The sequence below is a fragment of the Quercus robur genome, chromosome 5 (assembly GCF_932294415.1).
Source record: "Quercus robur chromosome 5, dhQueRobu3.1, whole genome shotgun sequence".
In the NCBI taxonomy this organism is placed as follows: Eukaryota; Viridiplantae; Streptophyta; class Magnoliopsida; order Fagales; family Fagaceae; genus Quercus; species Quercus robur.
The window spans coordinates 61472169-61493808 of NC_065538.1; the positions used below are offsets into that span (position 1 = coordinate 61472169).

Consider the following 21640-nt stretch of genomic DNA (forward strand, 5'->3'; position numbering starts at 1 on the left):
TGCTTGTGCTTTTAGAGGTCATGATGAAAGCCTTGATTAAAAAAATAGAGATAATTTTATTGAATTGATAAAATTCACATCAACTTTCAATGACAAATTAGCTAGTGTTGTCTTGGAAAATGCTCCATGAAATGCCAAATATACATCACCCACAATTCAAAAGGAGATTTTGCATATTCTTGCTAGTAATGTGCGAAATGCTATTCGTGAAGAAATTGGGGATGCAAAATTTTGCATTCTTGTTGATGAAGCCTGGGATGAGTCGAAGAGAGAGCAAATGGCCACTATTTTGAGGTTTGTTGATAAAAATGGTTTCATTAAAGAGCGTTTCTTTCATGTTGTGCATGTTAGAGATACTACTGCGTTGACCCTAAAAAAGGAGATATGTGCTGTCCTTTCTCGTTACAACCTTCACATTGAGAATATTTAAGGTTAAGGGTATGATGGAGCTAGTAATATACGTGGTGAATGGAATTGATTACAAGCTCTATTTCTTAAAGAATGTCCATATACTTATTATGTACATTGCATGGCTAAAAGGTTGCAATTGGCTTTAGTTTAAAAGTTGTTCATCAATTCTTTGATCATTTGACTAATATTATCAATATTGTCGTTGGTTCTAGTAAGCGTAATGATGAATTGCAATATGCTCAAGGGGAACAAATTGAGAATATGATTGCTTGTAATGACATTGAGACTGGAAGAGGAGCAAACCAAATTGGTATTTTGCAATGGGCTGGAGATACACATTGGGGATCTCATTTTCAATCTATTTGTAGTTTGATAAAAATGTTTGATGCAACTTGCAAAGTTATCAATACTATCTCTGAGGAAGATGCTAATTATAAACAATGTGGTGATGCCGAGGGAGCTTATCAGGTATAAACTTCATTTGAATTTGTTTTAATTTTGAATATGATGAAAGAGATTATGGGAATTATTAATATTCTTTGCCAAGCTTTGCAACAACATTCTCAGGATCTTTTAAATGCCATGCATTTAGTTTCAACTACGAAATCACTTATTCAAAAGTTGAGAGATGATGAATGGGAGCCTTTACTTGCTAGTGTTACATCATTTTGTGGACAACATGAAATTGATATTCCTTATTTAAATGCTCATTACACTAAAGCTCGAGATAGATACCATCATCAAGATGAAGTTTTGACAACAATAGAACATCATTTAAGAATTGACATATTTATAGTTGCAATAGATTTTCAATTGCAAGAATTGAATAGTAGATTTTGTGAGCTAACAGAAAATCTTCTCACTCTTAGCTCAACATTAAATCCTAAAGATGCTTTTAGATCATTCAAAATTGGTGATATTTGCAATTTGGCTGAAAATTATTATCCTCAAGATTTTACTGAGCAAGAAATTTGTCTTTTGAAGCATTAATTGCAACATTATGAGCTTGATGTGACAAAACATCCAGATTATCAGAATATGGGTATAATATTTGAGCCATGTAGGGGATTAGAAATTTTAGGTTAGTCTAAATTCTATCATTTTATTGATAGACTGATTCATCTTGTGTTGACTCTTCCAGTTTCTACAGCAACTACAGAATGAGGTTTTTCAACTATGAAACTATTAAAAAGAAGACTTCGCAATAGAATGGAGGATGAACTTTTGGTAGATAATATGATAGTTTATATAGAAAAGGAAATTGCTAGGAATTTCACCATGGAAATGATTATGAATGAATTTTATTCCATAAAAAATTGTTGTCAGACATGATTTTGATGTGAAATGTTTTTTTTTTTTTTTTGTGTGGATATTTTTGTATATGTCTATAATGAACTAGACAATTTTTGTATGTTCATTAATGTTTAAGATATATCAAAATTGAAATTTCATATTCAATAGACTTATGATTTATGTTTTATATATCAATACTTCGAATCGGCCCCCCTATGTAAAAATTTCTGGCTACACCCCTGGATTCTAGGTGTCATAATAACAACCCAATCCCGATTAAAAAAAAATAAAAAAAGAGTTTCTAAAGAATGGATGGTAGAGCCTATATATATATCATGTCTATAATATTTTCACAACACTTTTACAACAAATCTTAAGTGACAGATTGTTATTGGTGAAAAAAAATTGTGATTTTAATTGTGGGTTCAAATTATAACTAATAATAACTTATTACATATAATTTGTTATGAAAATATTGTGGACGTAGTAGTACTTCTAAAAAATACATTACCATAATTGATAAGTTAATGTTTAGTACATTGAATAATAATTATGTTAGAAATAGTAATCTATATTACTAAGAATAAAATGTGATGTAATATATGTAATAAATATTCCTGTTATTATGCTTATAAAAAAAATATTCCTATTAATAAGTTTGGTTGTGAAATAGGAATAAAACCACCCATCTATATTCTTGGAAACATAATTATTATTATTTTTTTGATAAGTTATTGGAAACATAATTATTTTAATTATTAATTATTATGCATATAGAGATAATTTGTATTTTTGAAAATATAATAATTTTTAAATCTACTACATATATATATATATATATATATATTAATTAATTAATTAAGGAATTAAAAAACATATATTAAGGAATAACTATTAGCGCAACCTGTAAAGACCAGACTTGAGTTCCTAACCCAGCACGTGGACGGACTTAGGCCCAAGGAGCCCAAAACAATGAATTTGTAGAGGATTGGGTTGGAAAACTGGGCTTTAGTTGATCAAACAATGATATAAATAGGCTTGATGACAAAAAGATAAAAATGAATAATTATGAAATGAAGAAAGAACATCCTCGACGAAATCCGAGGATAATAATTCTAATATAATGTTCTTAGATAGTATTACAAATTTGATTATAGATTTCTACAATATTTCATCTCACAAATTTCTGATCCCCCTCTCTTGTTCTCCCCTTCTTCTTTTATACTCTCCTCACTTTTCACCTCCACTGTCCATCTGTATGTTAGATGGTTAGGACTAATACTTGTCCCAATTGCCCTTCTCATAAGTCCTTAAGTAGTAGTTGTAAGGCTGAAATACATTGTTCAGGTATCACTTTTATATTAATGAAGTCAGGGGATTAGCTACAGTGCATTTAATGCGGAGGTAGCAACTTTCTTCCTAAATATTTTGGGGCTCATCCTTATCTTATATCTCTACAGTGCTCGTCCACCCCAAATGAATTTCAGGGGTTGTCATCCTTGCTGTCGATCAATTTTCTAGGACCTCGACCAAGTCTGGCCAAGGATGTTTTCATCCTCGGCACACTCTCCGGAGCCTTTAGGACCAAACCCCACCTTCTATTCATTAGTGCAATCTTCTCTGACAAAGACATCTCCTCCTTGAGCAAATCTTCGTTCTTGGCTTGGGCCATAGGCCCAATATATGAACAAATAGTGAACTTCCGGGCCCAAGGACCCTACAATAGCCCCTCGAGATTCCCCTTTCTGGCTCCTTGGGAAGAAAGGAGGATTTCGATGTCTCTAAATTAGCTCCGTGCCTATTTCACTCTTCCTTTGCTTATGAAGACACCTTTCTGTTTGCCCAAGATGGTCTTCTAGCGCTGCAGCATTCGAGGCACGTCCTTATTAAATTCTGGTGGCTCTTTGTCCCCCACGTTCTACGGCATGATGTGAATCATAAGGTTGAGGGTTTTGTTGGGAATTGAGCGGGAACTTTCCCACTCTCTGCTCTCTCTTCGGTATAAATACTTATTAAATTAACTTTTTTCCTCACTTTAGCATTCATTTCGTTCTAGCTCTCATACCTTGAACTTGCACACTTTTTCAACCTTTCTGAGCCCTTACAAATATTAAGGACCTGTCCAAGAATACCCTTACTCTTATCGTAAGTCTTCTTAAACTTTTGCTCTTTAATTTTCTACATCCTCCTCTTTTCTTCACGCTCTTTCTTTTTCTCCTCGGTTCTAATTTTCTTTCTTAATCTCTTTAGTTTTCCTAGCCTTTTCTAGGAATGGGTAGATTTAAGAATTTAGTAGATTCCAAGGAGGGGATAGAAAGCTTTAGGGCGCGTTATAATATCCCTTTAGGAGTAGTAATTAGATACTGTGGTGAGAGTCAATGGCATGAGGATAGGCAAGTCGGGGAGGTAGTGATCCCGATGATTGCATTCATAGAAGGAGGGATGAAAATCCCCATGGGTAGAGTCACTAGAGACTACCTTAGAGCTCATAGGTTGGCTCCCACTTAGTGTGCCCCTAATGTGTTTAGGATCCTAGGCTCCGTGGATGCCCTCAACGAAAAGATGGGTTTTGGTCTAACCCACTATGATGTCAATTGAGTCTATAACCTTCACCGCCTAAAGGGACACGGATACTACTTGAAATCAAGGTATCCCGAGGTTAGGCTCATTTAATGCCTCCCCGAATCCAACAAGGGGCTGAATAAAGAATTCCTGATCTTGTTAGGGGAGTAGAGTGATGGTCTCCCTTGCCTAACGAAGGAAGCAAAACTAGGTGGGGTACTTAGCCTAGGGTATTCATTTACAAGTCCTTTCTTTGATTTACTGTATTTTTTATATCTGACAAAATTTTATTTCATTGATGGATTTGCAGACAGACGCACTGCTGAACTGAATTTCAACCTAGTCAACAAGGATAGCCTAGACAAAATCCTTAAGGCCGAGGTATTTGTGAATTCGGACGACCAGTTACGAGCGGTTCATTTGATCCTCGGATACGCGCCGATCTTGTCTAGCTTCCAAGCTCCGAAGTGCGTCATAAGGGCTAGAGACCCCTACCTACATCAGATAAGCGTAGCTGCTCCAATTTTGCTTCTTCTTGGTCCAAAAGTAGAGATCGAAGAAATTACAACCCCCATTCCTATAGGTATACCAACAGTAGGGGCCTTGTCGCTACAATAGACAACTAGTGCAGCCACTTCATCTTACCCCCCCAGTATACAAGAAGAAGAACTGGTAGAAGTAGCCAATTCCGAGGATGAGTTTGAAGTTTTCAATCAAGTATTGTCCCCGAAAGTTTCAAATCCTGATCTCGGCCCTTCATTCTCACCAATAATCGATGAGATGGGGATACAACGCAAACCAAAGTCCAGTTTGCTTGATTTAATAGAGTCTCAACCTGGGAGGGATGCACCTGGGAAGGCTGCCTAGGCTAAACTTCCCACTCCATCCCAGGCTAGGATTCCCACTCCTCCACCTACCTTGCCCTCTCAAGCAGCAGAACTGAAGAGGAAGAAAGAGTCAAAAGGGAAGGAGGTGATGGGAGCTGGACAAACCCTTCCCCGCCGCGAGAACGAGGTTCAAAGGGCGTCCAAACAAGCCAAAATGGGGCAGAGGGGCAATGAAAGGGTTGCCGAGAAGAGGAGCGACCCCCAAATTGGGCCTTCAGCCTGGCTCCCTGCCCCAATGCTGAATGGAGAACCTCTCCTTGCTAAGGCCTCAATTCGCAATTTTCAAGGAGGAGTAGCCAATTACGTGGCCAACGTAGTGGAGCAAGTTTTGCTGCTCCCTAAGGACATGGCGAGCTACGAGACATGAGGTTTTTCTCAGTCTCAAAAGATATCTGGCTATGGTACGTTCCCCTCCTTTCTTTCTAACTTATTCTCTTCACTTTCCCCTTCTGATTCTAATTTCTTTCCTTGGCAGGCTGTTCAAGCATCTTTCTGGGCTGAAGAGATAGCCAACTCTTGCCATTGACAGATGAAGGAGGAAAAAGGGAGGTGTAACGCTACTGTGGACGCCCTTTATGTGGCCGAGAATAGTATCCAGGAGCTTAAGAGGAAGTTGTAGGAGGAGGAGAAGGAGAGGAAGTATGCGACGACATCCCTAGAGAGTGTTGAAAAACAAGTTGAAAGTCAGAGGTTGCTACTGCGTACTCCTGAGGACAACCTGGCCTCTTCCAAAACTCAAATTACTGCATCAAAAAAGAAACTGGAAGAGGTCGAGAAGGCTAGAGGTCTCACTGAGAAAGCCCGAGAGGAGGCAGAAAAAGCCAAAGATGAAGCAGAGTAGCATGGCTATAACGTAGGCGTGGCTGAGACTGAGGACACCCTTAGGGCTGAGGTCCTTGCCGTTTGCAGAACTTACTGCGCCCAGACATGGTAAGAAGCCCTTAACTAGGCTGGGGTTGAGGCCTCTTCCATGCTCAAGAAGGCAGAAAGTGTCTACTACCCACCAGCCATACGCCTTGTGAGCTCTTCGGATTCTAAGGCCGACCCGGCACCCTCGGAAGCAGCTGAAGCCCAAGGAAGTCCACCCAGAGCCCTTCCTGCAGCTAATACTTCTTCTGAGGGTGGGGAGCAGGCTGATGACCCTACAAAAGCTGGGGATGCCAACCAAGGTATAGTCCAAGGCGCTGACTTAGTGCCAACTGTTCAAGGGGATTTCCTCAAAGAAAAAGAAACTTCCCAGAGCATGGAGTTGGTATTGGCAACCCTTGCCATACCCCCAAAAGTGGACCTTAAGGATAAGGCTCAAGTACCCCTCATAGCAGCGAATACCCAGCCTCCTAAAGATGTGAAGGAAAAACTTGTAATAAAGATGAAAAAATAATTGTATCTTTTCCTTGTTATTTAACTGCCTTTGTTAGAGGCCTAAACTTTAATGGAAGTTGCAAATTTTCTTTTTATGATTTTGCTTGTTGTGATGGAATATATCTTGAGTGACCAATCCGACTATGTAACAACACGTACCTTACGCAAAAATATGATCAATATTAAAACAAATTGAATCTGCTAAGTTAAACACCTCGACCCTACTTAATGTTTTTGAAAAGCTTACTCAACATTGTGACGTGAGCATAAGTTTTAAAATTGCAACTTGCCTTACTTAAAAATAACTTTATAGGAGCTGAGTGGCAGACCACTTTCATACAGACATGGGTATGCCTGCAAATGCTTTAAGTGATGCTCATGAACATGTAATTGAGACCATTGTAACTGTACCTAGATTATGTCATGCTTAGTCACTTAGGTAATGGTCAAGACGTGTTTACTTTCTTAAGGCAGAGGTCCGAGTAACCAGGCTTAGCTAAGGTTCTATTTAATACTTAGAATAATGAATAAAGTTATCAATTTTCCCAGGGCATGTGGTCCGAGGAGTCAGGCATGACCAAAGTTCAGTTTGATACTTAGATAGATGCCAATGAGTATTAATTTTCCCAAAGCAGATGGTCTGAGGAACCAGGCATAGCTAAGGTTCTGTTTAATACTTAGAATAATGAATAAAGTTATCAATTTCCCTAAGGCATGTGGTTCGAGGGGCCAAGCATGGCCAAGGTTCAGTTTGATACTTAGATAGATGCCAATGAGTATTAATTTTCCCAAAGCAGATAGTTCGAGAAACCAGGCATAGCTAAGGTTTTGTTTAATACTTAGAATAATGAATAAAGTTATCAATTTTCCCAAGGCATGTGGTCCGAGGAGCCAGGTATGGCCAAGGTTTAGTTTGATACTTAGATAGATGTCCAAAACACATGACAAGCAATATAACAAACCCAAAATGAAGTGAAGAGAATCCCCATTAATAATAATATCTCCTTAGGTTATATACATTCCAGAGGTGTGGTACGACCCTTTCTTCTAGATCTTCTAGATAATAAGCACCAATCCCGGCCACTGATGTAATACGATAGGGCCCTTCCCAGTTAGGTCCCAACTTCCCCCATGTTGAGTTCTTGGCAGTCCCTATAACTTTTCTTAGAACCAAATCTCCAGGTGCCAGCGGCCTTAGCTTCACGTTAGCATCGTATTTTTGTTTGAGCTTGTGTTGATAATAAGCTGATTGGACCTTGGCATTTTCTCTCTGTTCTTTAATTAAATCTGGGCTTTTTTCCAACAGCCCATCGTTGTCGCCTGGAGCGAAAGAACTTGTTCTAAGTGTGGGGAAACCAATCTCCAAAGGGATGACAACTTTGGCATCATAGGTCATTGAGCAAGGTATCTCTCCAGTAGATCTACGAGGTGTAGTCCGGTAAGTCCAAAGGACGTGCGGCAATTCTTCTACCCATTTCCCTTTTGCGTTGTCTAGTCTTTTTTTGAGTCCACTCACTATAACTTTGTTGATAGCCTTGGCCTGTCCATTTCCTTGTGGATAGGCCGGAGTGGAATACCTATTCTTTATTCCAAGATCGCAGCAGTACCTCCTAAAGGTTTTACTATCAAATTGAAGCCCGTTATCCGAGATGAGAGTGTGAGGAATCCCGAACTGTTTGACAATATTCTTCCAAACAAATTTTTTGGCGTCCACATCCCTAATGTTTGACAGGGGTTCAGCTTCGACCCATTTAGTGAAATAATCTGTGCCGACTAACAAATATCTCTTATTCCCTGCTGCCTTAAGAAAAGACCCCATAATATCTAAGCCCCACTGAGCGAAAGGCCAAAGGCTGGTCAAGGGATTAAGGACTCCTCCAAGTTGGTGGATGTTTGGTGCAAATCTTTGGCATTAATCACACTTCTTTACATAGTCTTGAGCTTCCCTTTGCATGTTTGGCCACCAATAGCCTTGTGTGAAGGTCCTATAAGAGAGAAATCTACCTCCCATGTGGCTTCCACAAATTCCTTTGTGCAATTCTTCTAGGAGCAGCTCCACTGCTTCAGGGTGCATGTATAACAGATACGGGCCAGAAAAAGATCTTTTATACAGTTTTTGGTCCTTAGATAACCAAAATCGAGGTGCTTTTCTTCGCATCATGTCAGCCTCGGATTTATTCTCGGGCAAAACATCTTCTTTAAGGAATAATGCAATAGGGTCCATCCAGCTATGCCCCACCCTGACTTAATGAACCTGAATCACATTCCTTACCTCTTTGGAAGGTTTGTGTAAGTCTTCCACAAGGATTACCCAGGGTAAGTCTTGTGCCGAAGAGGTTGCCAGTGTGGCAAGAGAATTCGCATGTGCATTCCTACTTCTAGGAACTTGTGATAAAGCAAAAGACTCAAATCTAGATTGCAAGTGTCTAACCTGGCTCAAATACTCCTGCATTCTGGGATCCCTTGCCTCCAACTCCCTTTGGACTTGGCCTACCACTAGTCTTGAATCAAAGAACATCTCCACTGACTTTCCATCCATTTTCTGAACCATGGTCATCCCCACTAATAGAGCTTCGTACTCAGCCTCATTGTTTGTAGTCGAGAATCCCAATCTCAAGGACTTCTTGATTGTGATCCTTTCTGGGGATGCTAGGACTAGCCCCACTCTAGATCCTCTGTAGTTAGCTGCACCATCAACGTAAACCTTCCAGGACAAAGGTTTTCCCAAGGAGATTATGCCAACTGATTTTTCATCCATGTTTTACTCTTCTAATTTATCTTCTGATAGGGTCTCGACGAACTCGGCTACCAAATCAGCGAGGACCGAACCTTTGACCGAAGTGCAAGGCATATACTTGATATCAAAAGCCCTAGGATCATGCCCCACTTCGCAATTCTCCCTGTGTCATCAGCACTAAGAAGTAGGGATCTGAGCAGTAGTTGAGTCAAAATAACAACCGTGTGTGATTGGAAATAGTGGGGGAGCTTACGTGTGCCATGCACTACTGCTAAAATAGCCTTCTCTAGTGGTAAGTACCGGACCTCAACTTCATGTAATGATTTGTTTATGTAATAGACTGGTTTTTGCACACCACAGTTGACATGAATCAAAACTAGACTTATCGCATGAGTGGCCACGGCAAGGTAAGCAAACAGAACCTCATCCATCTCAGGCATTGACATAATTGGTGGCCGAGAAAGGTATTCTTTCAACTGCTGGAAAGCCCGAGCACATTCATAAGTCCATTCAAACTTTTTCCACTTATTTAACAATTAAAGAAAGGTCTACACCTATTAGCTGATCGAGAAATGAACTGGTTCAGGGCAGCGGTCATTCCTGTAAGCTTCTGGACATCTTTCGAATTCTGAGGCGGTTGTAGGTTGTTGATCTCCTTAATCTGGTCAAGATTGACTTCAATTTCGTGGTATGTGACCATGTAGCCCAAAAACTTGCCAAACTCGACACCAAAAGAACACTTGGAAGCGTTAAGTCATAGTTTGTGCTTCCTCAAGATATCAAAAATATTCTCGAGATCACTAACATGCTTGGACTCTCCCTTGCTTTTTACTACCGTATCATCAATATAAATCTCAATGGTTTTTCCTAATTGTGGTTCAAACATCCTGGTCATCATCCTTTGGTAGGTAGCCTCTGCATTCTTCAAACCAAAGGGCATCACTTTGTAATGATAGTTTCCTACAGGGGTAACAAAAGATGTCCTCTCTTGATTGTCCAAGGCTAGAGGTATTTGATGATACCCTTGAAAGGTATCCAAAAAGCTCATTCGAGGGTGGCCCACAGTGGCGTCCATTAACTGATCAATCCAAGGCATAGGGAAAGGGTCCTTTGGGCAGGCTTTGTTCAAGTCTGTATAATCTACGCATACACGCCACTTTCCCATTTTCTTATTAACCACTATGGTGTTAGCCAACCATTCATAGTAAAAAACCTCCTTAATAGCCCCAGCTCGTTTAAGTTTCATCACCTTATCCTTTACTGCATCAGAATGTTTCTTGGATGAACACTGTGGTGGTTGTTTCCTGGGGATGATAGATGGATTGACATTCAGATGATGGCAAATGAAGCTCGGGTCCACTCTTGGAGCCTCGTAAGCATTTCAAGCAAATACATCAATGTTGTTCTTAAGAAAAACTACCAACTCTTCCTTCTCCCAAGATGGAAGTTGAGCCCCAACATGAAAAAACTTTTCTAGATCGTCAACAATGGGGAATTTCTCCAAATCCTTACATTTGGCATCCTCGGCAAGCTCCCTCATTGGTAATTCCGGAAACATTGACTGCTATAAACCTTATTTGACTATGGCCGAGGACTCAGCTGCTGGTTGATGCAAAATTGTAGACACGAGGCACTACCTAGCCAAAGTTTGGTTCCCTACTAGTTCCTCAACCCGGTCTCTGGACAGATACTTAACCTTCTGATGTAGAGTTGAAGAAACGGCACCCAAGGTGTGAAACCAAGGTCTCGCAACAATGGCCGTGTAGGGGGAGTATGCATCCACCACTATGAAATCCACTTCCACCACTTCTGCATTGGCTTACACTGGTTACCTAATTTGACCCTTCGGGGCAACAAGTTTTCCATCAAAACCCATCAGAGGCGAATCGTAAGCTGTCAGGTCTTTAGGTTTCAAGTTCAATCCTTTGTACAGGTCAGGATACATGAATTTTACACAATTGCCTTGATCCACCATTACTCTCTTCACATTGTACCCCATATCCGAAGGGTGACCACTAAAGCATCACCATGTGGTTGGATACTGCCAATCTTGTCTTCATCTGAGAAACTTAATGAAGGTCGGATCTCTACTCTAGCTCTCTTTGGCTCAGAGTTTTGGTCCTCAGCTAGCGACCTAGCCACAGACATCACCTTGGCAAGTTGAGAGCCAGTCCTTCTAGGTGCAGCAAATATAACATTGATTGTGCCCAATGGGGGCCTTGAAGAAGCACTCCCCTGGCCCTGTGACCTTGACTAGTCTCCCTGTCCATTGGGTCGGTACAGAAATTGTTGCAGCTTACCTTCCTTAACCAATTATTCCAAATGGTTCCACAATGTTCGACAATCTTCAGTGGTATGTCCTCTGTCCTAATGATACTGGCAATGGAGGCTTTGGTTACGCCTTGAAGGATCTCCAATCATCTTGTTCGGCCATTTAAAATACGGCTCATTCTTGATCTTCTCTAAGACCTAATGCACCGGTTCTTGAAACACAGTGTTTACTATTTGTGGGGCTGCAGGTCCAGATTGTCCGAAAAAATCTTGCCGAGGTTTGTTACTATTGTAACATTCAGACTTGAAATTCCTTCTCTCCTGAGGGATAACCTTATCCTTCCCTTTATCTTGCATCTGGTCTTTCTCAACCCTCTTATACTTTTCAATTCGCTCCATGAGCTGACGTATATTGGTGATAGGTTTCCCCGTTAAAGACTTCCTTAAACCATGCTCTGCAGGCAAGCCAAGCTTAAAAGTACTGATGGCCACATCCTTAAAATCACTCTCTGCTATCTCGTTAAACATCTCCCAATATTAGTCCGAGTATGTTTTCAGAGTTTCACCCTCTCTCATGGATAGAGATAGCAAAGAAGCCAAAGGACAAGGCGCTTTACTGCACGTAATAAAGTGGGACCCAAACGTTCGGGTGAGCTCTTTAAAGGAACTGATGGATCCTACCCTCAGACCATCAAACCACCTCATCGCTATATGCCCCAGACTGGACGGAAAAACCTTGCACATCAAGGCTTCGTTCTTAGAATGTACCGCCATCTTTTGATTAAAGTGGCTAACATGTTCAATAAGGTTCGTTCTGCCATTATACAAGGTGAAAGTGGGTTGAGTGAACCACCGAGGAAATCTTCCTTCCTCAATCCAGCGGGTGAAGGGTGATTTAGAAACTTGGTTGAGTGCTTTATTCATAGCATCATTTACCAAGTCTCTCGAAGATAAGTTGTTGTTTTTGCATCTACGGCAGTAATCTTCGTCATACAAGAAGGATTCACTGGGGGGAGTTCTTGACCTTTGCCTATAGTCTTGATCCTCCTCATCATCGGAAGAGTAGTCAAAATTGGAGGGAGCTCGCCTTCTACGTTCATGGCGTAAGCTTCTCTTTAGGTGATCAATCTCCTTTTGCATGTTTCTGGCATTTTCCTCATGAGAGATATAGTTCTTACCTCAAAACTGACTCTTACTGGTGTGTGTAGTGCACACACTTCCCTCCTGATCTCTCTTTCATTCAAGTTCACAGAAATGATCTTGATGCTGAGAGCCCATAGATTCTGTTAGATTTGGACCTGATCCTACCATTGTTCAGCGTCTAACTCACTATCACACCAGTAATTCCCACAGACAGCGCATTTTGTAAAGACTAGACTTGAGTTCCTATCCCAGCACGTGGATGGACTTAGGCCCAAGAAACCTAAAACAATGAATTTGTAGAGGAATGGGTTGGAAAACTAGGCTTTAGCTGATCAAACAACGATATAGATAGGCTTGATGACAAAAAGATAAAAATGAACAATTATGGAATGAAGAAAGAACGTCCTCGGTGAAATCCGAGGACAATAATTTTAATATAATGTTCTTAGATAGTGTTACAAATTTGATTGTGGATTGCTACAATATTTCTTCTCACAAATTTCTGATTCCCCTCTCTTGTTCTCCCCTTCCTCTTTTATACTCTCCTCACTTTTCACCTCCACCGTCCATCTGTATGTTAGATGGTTAGGGCTAATACTTGTCCCATCAGCCCTACTCATAAGTCTTCAAGTAGTAGCTGTAAGACTAAAATATACTGTTTAGGTATCACTTCTACATTAATGCGGCCAAAGGATTAGCTGCAGCGCATTTAATGCGGAGGTAGCAGCTTTCTCCCCAGATATTTTGGGGCTCATCCTTATCTTATATTTCTGCAGTGCTCGTCTGCCCCAAATGAATTTCAGGGGTTGTCATCCTTGCTGTTGATCCATTTTCTAGGACTTCGGCCAAGGAAGTTTTCATCCTCGGCGCACTCTCCAGAGCCTTTAGGACCAAACCCCACATTCTATTCATCAGTGCAATCTTCTCTGACAAAGACATCTCCTCCTCGGGCAGATCTTCGTTCTCGGCTTGAGTCACAGGCCTAATATATGAACAAATAGTGAACTTCAGAGCCCAAGGACCCTATACAACCCTTTTAGAGAAAAATAGTTATTCCTCAATTTAAGGAATAATTATTCAATCATGTAAGAAAAATCAAACCAAAACGATTCAATAGCTATTGCATATGCATAAAACTATTCCTTAAATGAATAACAATTCCAATTTCCATGAAATAGAAAAAAAAAAAAAAAAAAATCAAACGAAACAATCAAATAGCTATTCATATGCATAACAACATAAGTATTCATTTTGTTAACTCCTATTAGTTTCTTTGCCTATGTTTCTAATAAAGTAATAAAATAGCATCTTTAGGTGACATGACGATCTGACCCTTTTAGATATACACCACTGTCAGTTTTTTTAAGACCTTCTCACCTCTTCCCGTGTGTATGTATGAGTATTAAAATATTTAGTATTCTCAAAATAAAAAATATTGGGTTAATCTCACATCAGAAAATGAGTGTAAATTAAAGAGGTTTAAAGCTTGTATTGTTTATCCAAAAATTAGGTCATTTTGGATATACAGCACTGTTAATTTCTTTAAGATCTTCTTCTCTCTCCAAGTGTTATGTGTATATTAAAATACTTACTATTCTAAAGAAAAAGCGACAAGACGAACTTTTTTAATCATTTAAAAAAAATTAAATTTTACAATTTACAAATCATAAATAAGCTAGATTTTATTTGGGTCTTTCCCCAAATCAATTAATCCCTAAATTGAATCGAAACTAGTAAGGGAGGGAGAGATAAGAAGTGAACAATTTGTTCCTGTGTTAAAAACATAAATAAAGCTGCTTTATGGGTAAATTATTTGCTGGGGTTCACACTTCACCGATGCTAAGAATTTGATTGGTAATAGAGTCAGTGATGCAGTGATACCTCTATATATCTAGAGTGGCATGAAGCTTTGGCCATTCAATTAAGGTCATTCCTGGTCCTGGTGGTGATAACTGATAACCCCTCATGATTCTGGTCAATTACAAAGGTGAGGAGAAGTAGTTTGCTGCTAAGGAGATCTCTTCCATGCATGGTCCTTATTAAGATACGATTGCTAAGGTCTACCTTGGTGTGACAATAAATAACGCGGTTGTTAATTGTTATCCAAATAAAACTTGGAAAAAAAAAAAAAAAACTTGTTTTTTAATTATAAAAATGTTGTCAAGCCACTGCCCCATTAGATACAGAAAGTACTGTAAAAAAAAAAAAGATACATAAAGTAAAGAAACTAATAGAATTTTTTTCCTTCGAAAATAACTAAATAGAAGTTGATGGAATGAGTAATAGAGCTTGTTTTTACAACTTCAAGTACCAAAAATGCTTTGTGGACGAACTTTATGGACCAAATATGTATTTCAGCCTTAATTTATTCACCAATTCTTTAGCCCTGCACCAACTATGTGTTTAGATTTTTTATTTTTACTTACCACCACAATTTTTATTATTTCTTAGTTTGTTCCCTCACTTTATTTTTCTCTTTTTCCCTCTTTCGTTTGTGAGGGTATTTTTCATTAGATTATTGTACTTAAAAAATAAGTTAGAGTTAGGACTAAAATATAACTGTCTAAGTAAATACAATTTTAAAAAGTTACATATAAACTAAATAAACTAAAGGCTAAATTGCAAAATTTACACTCTAAGTTTCATCATAATTCATTCAAGTCCTTTAATTTTGCGTTCATTCATATCGGTCATCTAATTTTTAAGTTTATTCAATCAAGACCTCTTTATCAACTTTTATTATTATTTTTTTAAAAATTCTAGAATATATTTTTCAATCATTAATTAGATTTTTTAATTTAAAAAATATGAAGAAAAAAATTGAAAAATTGAACAATTAACTGTAACATTTAACAAAAATTGATGGATATGTCTTAATTGCATACACTTGAAACTTAGAGGACTTGCCTTTAAAAAAAATTAAAAAAAAAAAAAAAAAAAAAACCTTAGAAGACTTAAATAAATGATAGTAAAGTTAAAAGAGTACTGAAATAAATTTTGACAAGACATAAAATGTGAATTTTACATTTTAACCAAAATTAAATAAGCTCTCGTAAACAACTACTTAGGCTTCCAACAATAATTCTTAGGAAAGGGTTCGGGAAGGAATAGCAGGAGCAAGGGAATGAGAGTTGGGATTTGGGAATGTGTAACGTGGGAAGTGAATTTTGTTTTTGGGACCACTTTTCAGAGTAGAAACTAGAAAAAGAAAAAAAGAAAAAGGTATTTCGTTTTGTTTTAGGACCACATTTAAAATAAATAAACAAAAGCACACTTAGTTGTTTTTTTTTTTTTTTTTTTTTTTTTTTTTTTTTCATTTGAAAATTTTCAAAGAGTTCTCTCTTCTTCTTCTTCTTCTTCTTCTTTTTTTTTTTTTTTTTTTTTTTTTTTTTTAATTTTTTTAAAAAATACTTGTAATTGACTTCACAAATTTTTCTTAGGTGTATGATTGCAGAAATTCAATATTTTTCAAATACCCTAGAACTTTATAGAATTTTCAATGAAGCAATCACTCTGTCGTACAGATATTTTGGCCGTAGTACCATTATTTGACGATGATGTTGCAAATGGCAACGTGGGATTTTTTTTTAAGAGCAAAGCTCTCAGCCCTTCACAGTGTTCTCATGGTTCTTCTCTTTTTTTATATTTACATACAAGGATCCAGGAAAGTTGTGGCGTCAAGGACTTAAGGAGTGTCCTTTTTTCGAATGAAGTCCTTTTTTTTTTTTTTTTTTTTTCTTTTTCTCTGAGATATAATTTCAAATTATGAGAATTGTTCCGTTGATCTCTTATTCGATGGTAAAAGATTTTATTAATTGAGTATACTAGAATTCACAAATCTAGTTTAATTTAAGTACTTAAACCCTAGAGTGAAGACACTTTCTTTTAAGGACCAAAATTTAAGTACGATTTTATCTTATCTAATTTAAATTTAATCATATGATTGTATTGATTGAAAAGTGGTTAATATGTCACATAGTTGAATTAATCTTCATTAGAAAAAACAATATTATTTGACAACATTTGTTAATATTAATACAACTACATGCTTGAATATAATTGGAAAAACTAAAATACAATACTTAAAAGAATTATCTATCTATACTATTAATATTAATAAGAAGATTTTCCTGTTTCATCTTCAATTTTTGATATATCAAAATATTCTCATATAAATTCTAAAATAACATACCTTTTAGATTAATTTTTTTCTTACAAAAAGAAAAAATGTTAAAACAGTAATACTATATCTCATGTAAAAAAGAAAAAAGAAAAATCGTTATTCTCACCACCTATTTGTACTCAAATTTCTTATTCCTACCTGTATTTGTTATCTATTTGAACTCAACTACTTCAATTATCTTCATAAAAAAAAAAAATACAAAATTACTTCTTCCAAAAAAACACACACACACACACACACATTGCCCTACATAAAATCTACTCATTCTTATCTTGAAATTTCAATAGTTTTTTTTTTTTCCTTAAAATCTTTAAAACATTCCAAAATTTTTGTTATCCAAATTCTGTATAGTTATCACAAATACTCATTCATCCACACTAATGTATATCATCTTTCTTTTGCTCAAATCTCAAATTTTTTTACTTATCATAATTCTTATCCCAATCAATAAATTCAAATGTCCCATTGGATTTCAATTTCTTACGGTTCTCTATCTCATTTTTAAACATTATTCCATATTACCTTACATTTCCTTCTTTAAAAAAAAAAATTACACATGGTTATTTATATATCACTTTTAAGCATTATAACACTAAAAGAAAAAAAGAAAAAAAAAAGCATTATTGCATGCACAAAGTGCGTATAATGAGTCTAATATATATATATATATATATATATATATAGAGAGAGAGAGAGAGAGAGAGAGAGAGAGAGAGAGATAAGCAGAACTTAAAGAATTATATATAATTTTGCCTTCTCATAAAGAGCACTAGTCTTTTTCGTTGGTCTATTTTCTCCAGAAAAATAAAGGTACAAAGACCCAAGACTTTTCAACTATGACTTAATTTTTAATCTTTAGAAACAGATCATTGTGATCTCAAAAAAAATAATAATAATAAAAAAATAAAATAAAAAATAAAAAACAGAACATGGTCAAGGACATAATCTTTCCAAAGTTTTCGTTATCATATGTTGAGATGTTAAATTGTGAATTGTACAATATCATTTTAATATTGTCTTACTTTTCTTAAATTGTAATTAGATAATTGGGGAAGAGAGATTTAATTAAATATTGATATTTTCATTTTTTTTAAAAGTTATCATTTGAGCTATAAGACTCTTAACTTATAGTATTTCACATTTTATTAAACATCAATCATAACATATCATCTCAATAATTGAGCTTTTTTTTTTGTACGATCAGATTTATTGTTATAAAAAAAAACAAGCAAGACAGTTTGGTCTTTACAAAAAGAGAGGAAAAAATGAATTAGGAAATTGGTACCACTCCAAAACCAAAGTAGCATATTTTGCCAAATTAGAGGGTGTGCCCAAGTTGCCAACTACTGCTTCCCAAATTGGCCAATTAAGTAATTGCTTAAAATTATTTTTTGGGTACAAAGTAAAAGAAATAACTAGACTGCCATGTCTTTCAGGAAGCGAATAGATGCGCGGATTATCTTGTCAAAGGAGGCTGCACCCTTGATGGGAATTTTGTTGTTTTGGACACTCCTATTTTGGAAGATCTTTGTATTATTTTAAATTCTGATGCTCTTGGCTTGTACTCCTTAAGGCTTGTAGCCAACACTTCGCCTTTTATGGCTAGTTAATGCAGTATTCCCCTTTAACAAAAAAAAAAAAAAAAAAAAAAACTCAAGAAGTATAAAATCATAAAAGAATTGTAAAAAATTCCTTAATAATGTTCTCTTCTTGCCTATGTGATATAGAACCTTGATTCTTGAAGGTTCCTAAAAGAATTGTAAAATTGCACTTCAACTTGGGATTTCCTTTGTTATTCCTGGGATTTGAAAATCCTCGATCTTTTTAACTTGGACTTCCTGGCTTCACCACTATCCATGCGCAATCATTTTGACATTTTGACATTTTGCCCTATGCCGAAAATTTTTTGTAGCTCATAGGCAAGAACCATATTAACATACTCTAACAGGCAAATGAATCTTTTGTACCTTCTAAAAATCAAAAGTGAATGGCTGTCCACTAACAATAAGGTTAAGGGCACCAAGATTTTTACCCAAAAATTTAGGATCCCTCTTTTTCCTTTTGTGTTGTGGTGAGTCCAATTGAGATGATTTGTGAGAGAGTAAATTTTTTGGGATAGATACTGTGGTACCCGAACCTGTGAATGTTACTTTTCTGGACAAAGGATTTAGGTTCCCAAATTATTTATTAGTGGGTTTCCTGACAATCCTACGGATTATGGCTTCAAACACAACCTGGACAGTCAAATTTCTGTTATCTCTGTGAGTTTTTGAACCAACACCCCTATCCCTTTCCCCTTTGATCTAACTTCCCCCTTTCTCACTCTCACTTGCTCTGTTTTCTCTTCTTTTCCCTCTTTCCCCCAGTTTTTCCCAACCAACTCCAATTGTCTACCCTCACCCCTATTATATAGTCTCTCCTTAGTGGGGTTCAAATCATTACTTTTTTACCAGTTTCCCTGCAATCCCACTTTTACTCAGAATCCCAAGAAACAATCATATCTTTTGAAGATTCTCTTGAAACTTGTTCCAGGCACCAAATGGCGTTCAACATCGAACTCTCTAAAGGCACTGACAATTCTTGGGCATCGACTTGAATTTAATCATTTCATTGTCAATTTCCCACCGTCTCATCGGTCGGTAGTGGGCCGAACACCGTGGAATTCCCCCGAACGATAATTTCTAAGCCCTAACATACGTATCGTTGGGCTGGGCTTACCTCAACAGGATTTGGGCCCACTTTAATCTTCTAGGCTCGCCTTGGCTACTCAGGCTAATCTTGGGCCGAAGTTAAGCGAGCCAGCATAGATTATACAGGCCCAAGCCCCCTACAAATATGATAGATATTCAACTAATGGTGTTCATCCTACAATGACTGTTTTTTATTATCAAAATAAAACAACAATTGGTTTTTGGTATAGATGGAGTTTGAACTCCATCCAAATCTCTTATTCAACTGCTTCTTTATTATTAGGCTAAGATATCAATTGGTTTTTGGTATGGTCAAGATTTGACTTTCAAATGTTTTATTCGACGACAAAATGTCTAAGAGAAACCACCACTATAATTCAAAATTAATTTAAAACTAGTCTCATCACATGCGCTTTGCGCATGTAATAATGCTCTTATTTATTTATTTTGTTTAGTATTATAATGTTTAAAAATGATATATAAATAACCGTATATTTTTTTTAAAAAAAAGAAAGAGATAAGGTAACATGAAATACTATTTAAAAATGAGATAGAGATAGTATCCTGAATTTTAAACCGAATGGAAAAGATAAAGAAAAAATTCTAAAACTTAAGAATAGTAAATTATTCTTTTAACTAATTTGTGTGAGGATATTTTAATACGCAAAAAGTTAAAACCTAATCAGAAAATCTTGTAATTAATAGTGTAGTAGATTCTAAATGTTTCTTTTTTGGTCAATTGACAATAGCATTTTACCAAATATTCTGTGATTCTCGATGATTCATGAGCTAAAATGTGAATGTCATTAATTATCCATGAGCATTACTTTTTACTTTCTTTAATTGTTTATGTGCCCGTTAGGTTGCACTTTTTGGAGGCAAAAAGCACTTTTTGAATCCAAATAAATAAATCATGCGTTTGGTGAGACTATTAAAAGCTACTTTTTGTAAAACGTAACTTTTACAAGTGTGAAAAAACTGAACTTTTAACACAATACACCGAAGCTAAGCTTTTGCAAAAGCCATTTCACGTTTATAAATATTACTTTTGAGAGTCTGTCTTCAATTACCAAATTGCCCAAACATTTTATTACAAAGGAACCCAATAATGAAATCAAAACCAAAAAAAAAAAAAAAAAAAAATTGATCTGACCCATTTCTACCGCATGTTGTTGGCAGTGGGGAAGAGATCAAGCAGTAGTGGGGAGGATGACAGGCGACGGTGAAGGCAGAGATCAGGCACTGATCTGACCCATTCCTCCCTTGGCGATTTCCCCCTCTATCTTCGTTTGATGAGAATCAAATGGTGTGGTGTGTGTGACCTTTAAGTTTGTGTGTTTTGATGGGATAGAGGGAAAGAAACTTGCAGACAAAGTGGAAAGAAAAAAGAGAGAAAGGAAGAAGAAAAAAAAAAGAGCTCTGTGGAATGAAACTAGAATGTTCTTGAGCTGGAGGAAGTGGTAGGAAAAAAAAAAAAAAAAGAGAAGGGTACGTGTGTGGAGGGAAAAAAAAGAGGAAAAAAAAAAGAAAAAGAAAAAGAGAAGGGTATGTGTGTGGAGGGAAAAAAAAAAAGAAAAAAAAAGAAAAAGAGAAAGAGAAAGAGAAAGGTACGTGTGTGAAGGAGAAAAAAGATGGAGAAAAAAGAAAAAAGGAAGGAAATATGGATAAAAAAAAAAGTAAAGAAATAACGGAAAGATAAAATAAAGAATGATGAATTAAAATTGAGAAATATTATCACAATATTTTCATAATATTTTCACAATAAATTTTAAGTGATAGGTTATTATTAATTAATATTAGTGAGAAAAAAAATTTAGAAAGTACTTTTTAGAATAATTTTTTAGAAAGTATTTTCACAATACTTTCACAATACTTTATATGTACATTGTCTTTTTTCGTAATTTACCACTCAAATAGTTATTTTTATAAGTGCTAACTAAACACTTAACTTTTAAAAAAAAAATATTTTTTAACAACTTTTATCAAACATTAAGTTTTTTTAAAAAACACTTCTTCGTATCACACTTTTTCAAAAAATTTAATTTTAAAAAGCTGAAGTAAACTCACTTTTTAAAAATATCACTTTTTCAAAAAGTGCAAT

The 21640-nt window shown here is 36.4% G+C and overlaps 1 protein-coding gene across 2 annotated transcripts in view; it reads left to right on the forward strand.

The window, feature by feature from the left end:
* LOC126726566 (50S ribosomal protein HLP, mitochondrial-like) overlaps positions 1 to 21640 on the forward strand; it is a 94063-nt gene that overhangs the window by 49765 nt on the left and 22658 nt on the right. The gene's annotated exons all lie outside the window — the stretch shown is intronic.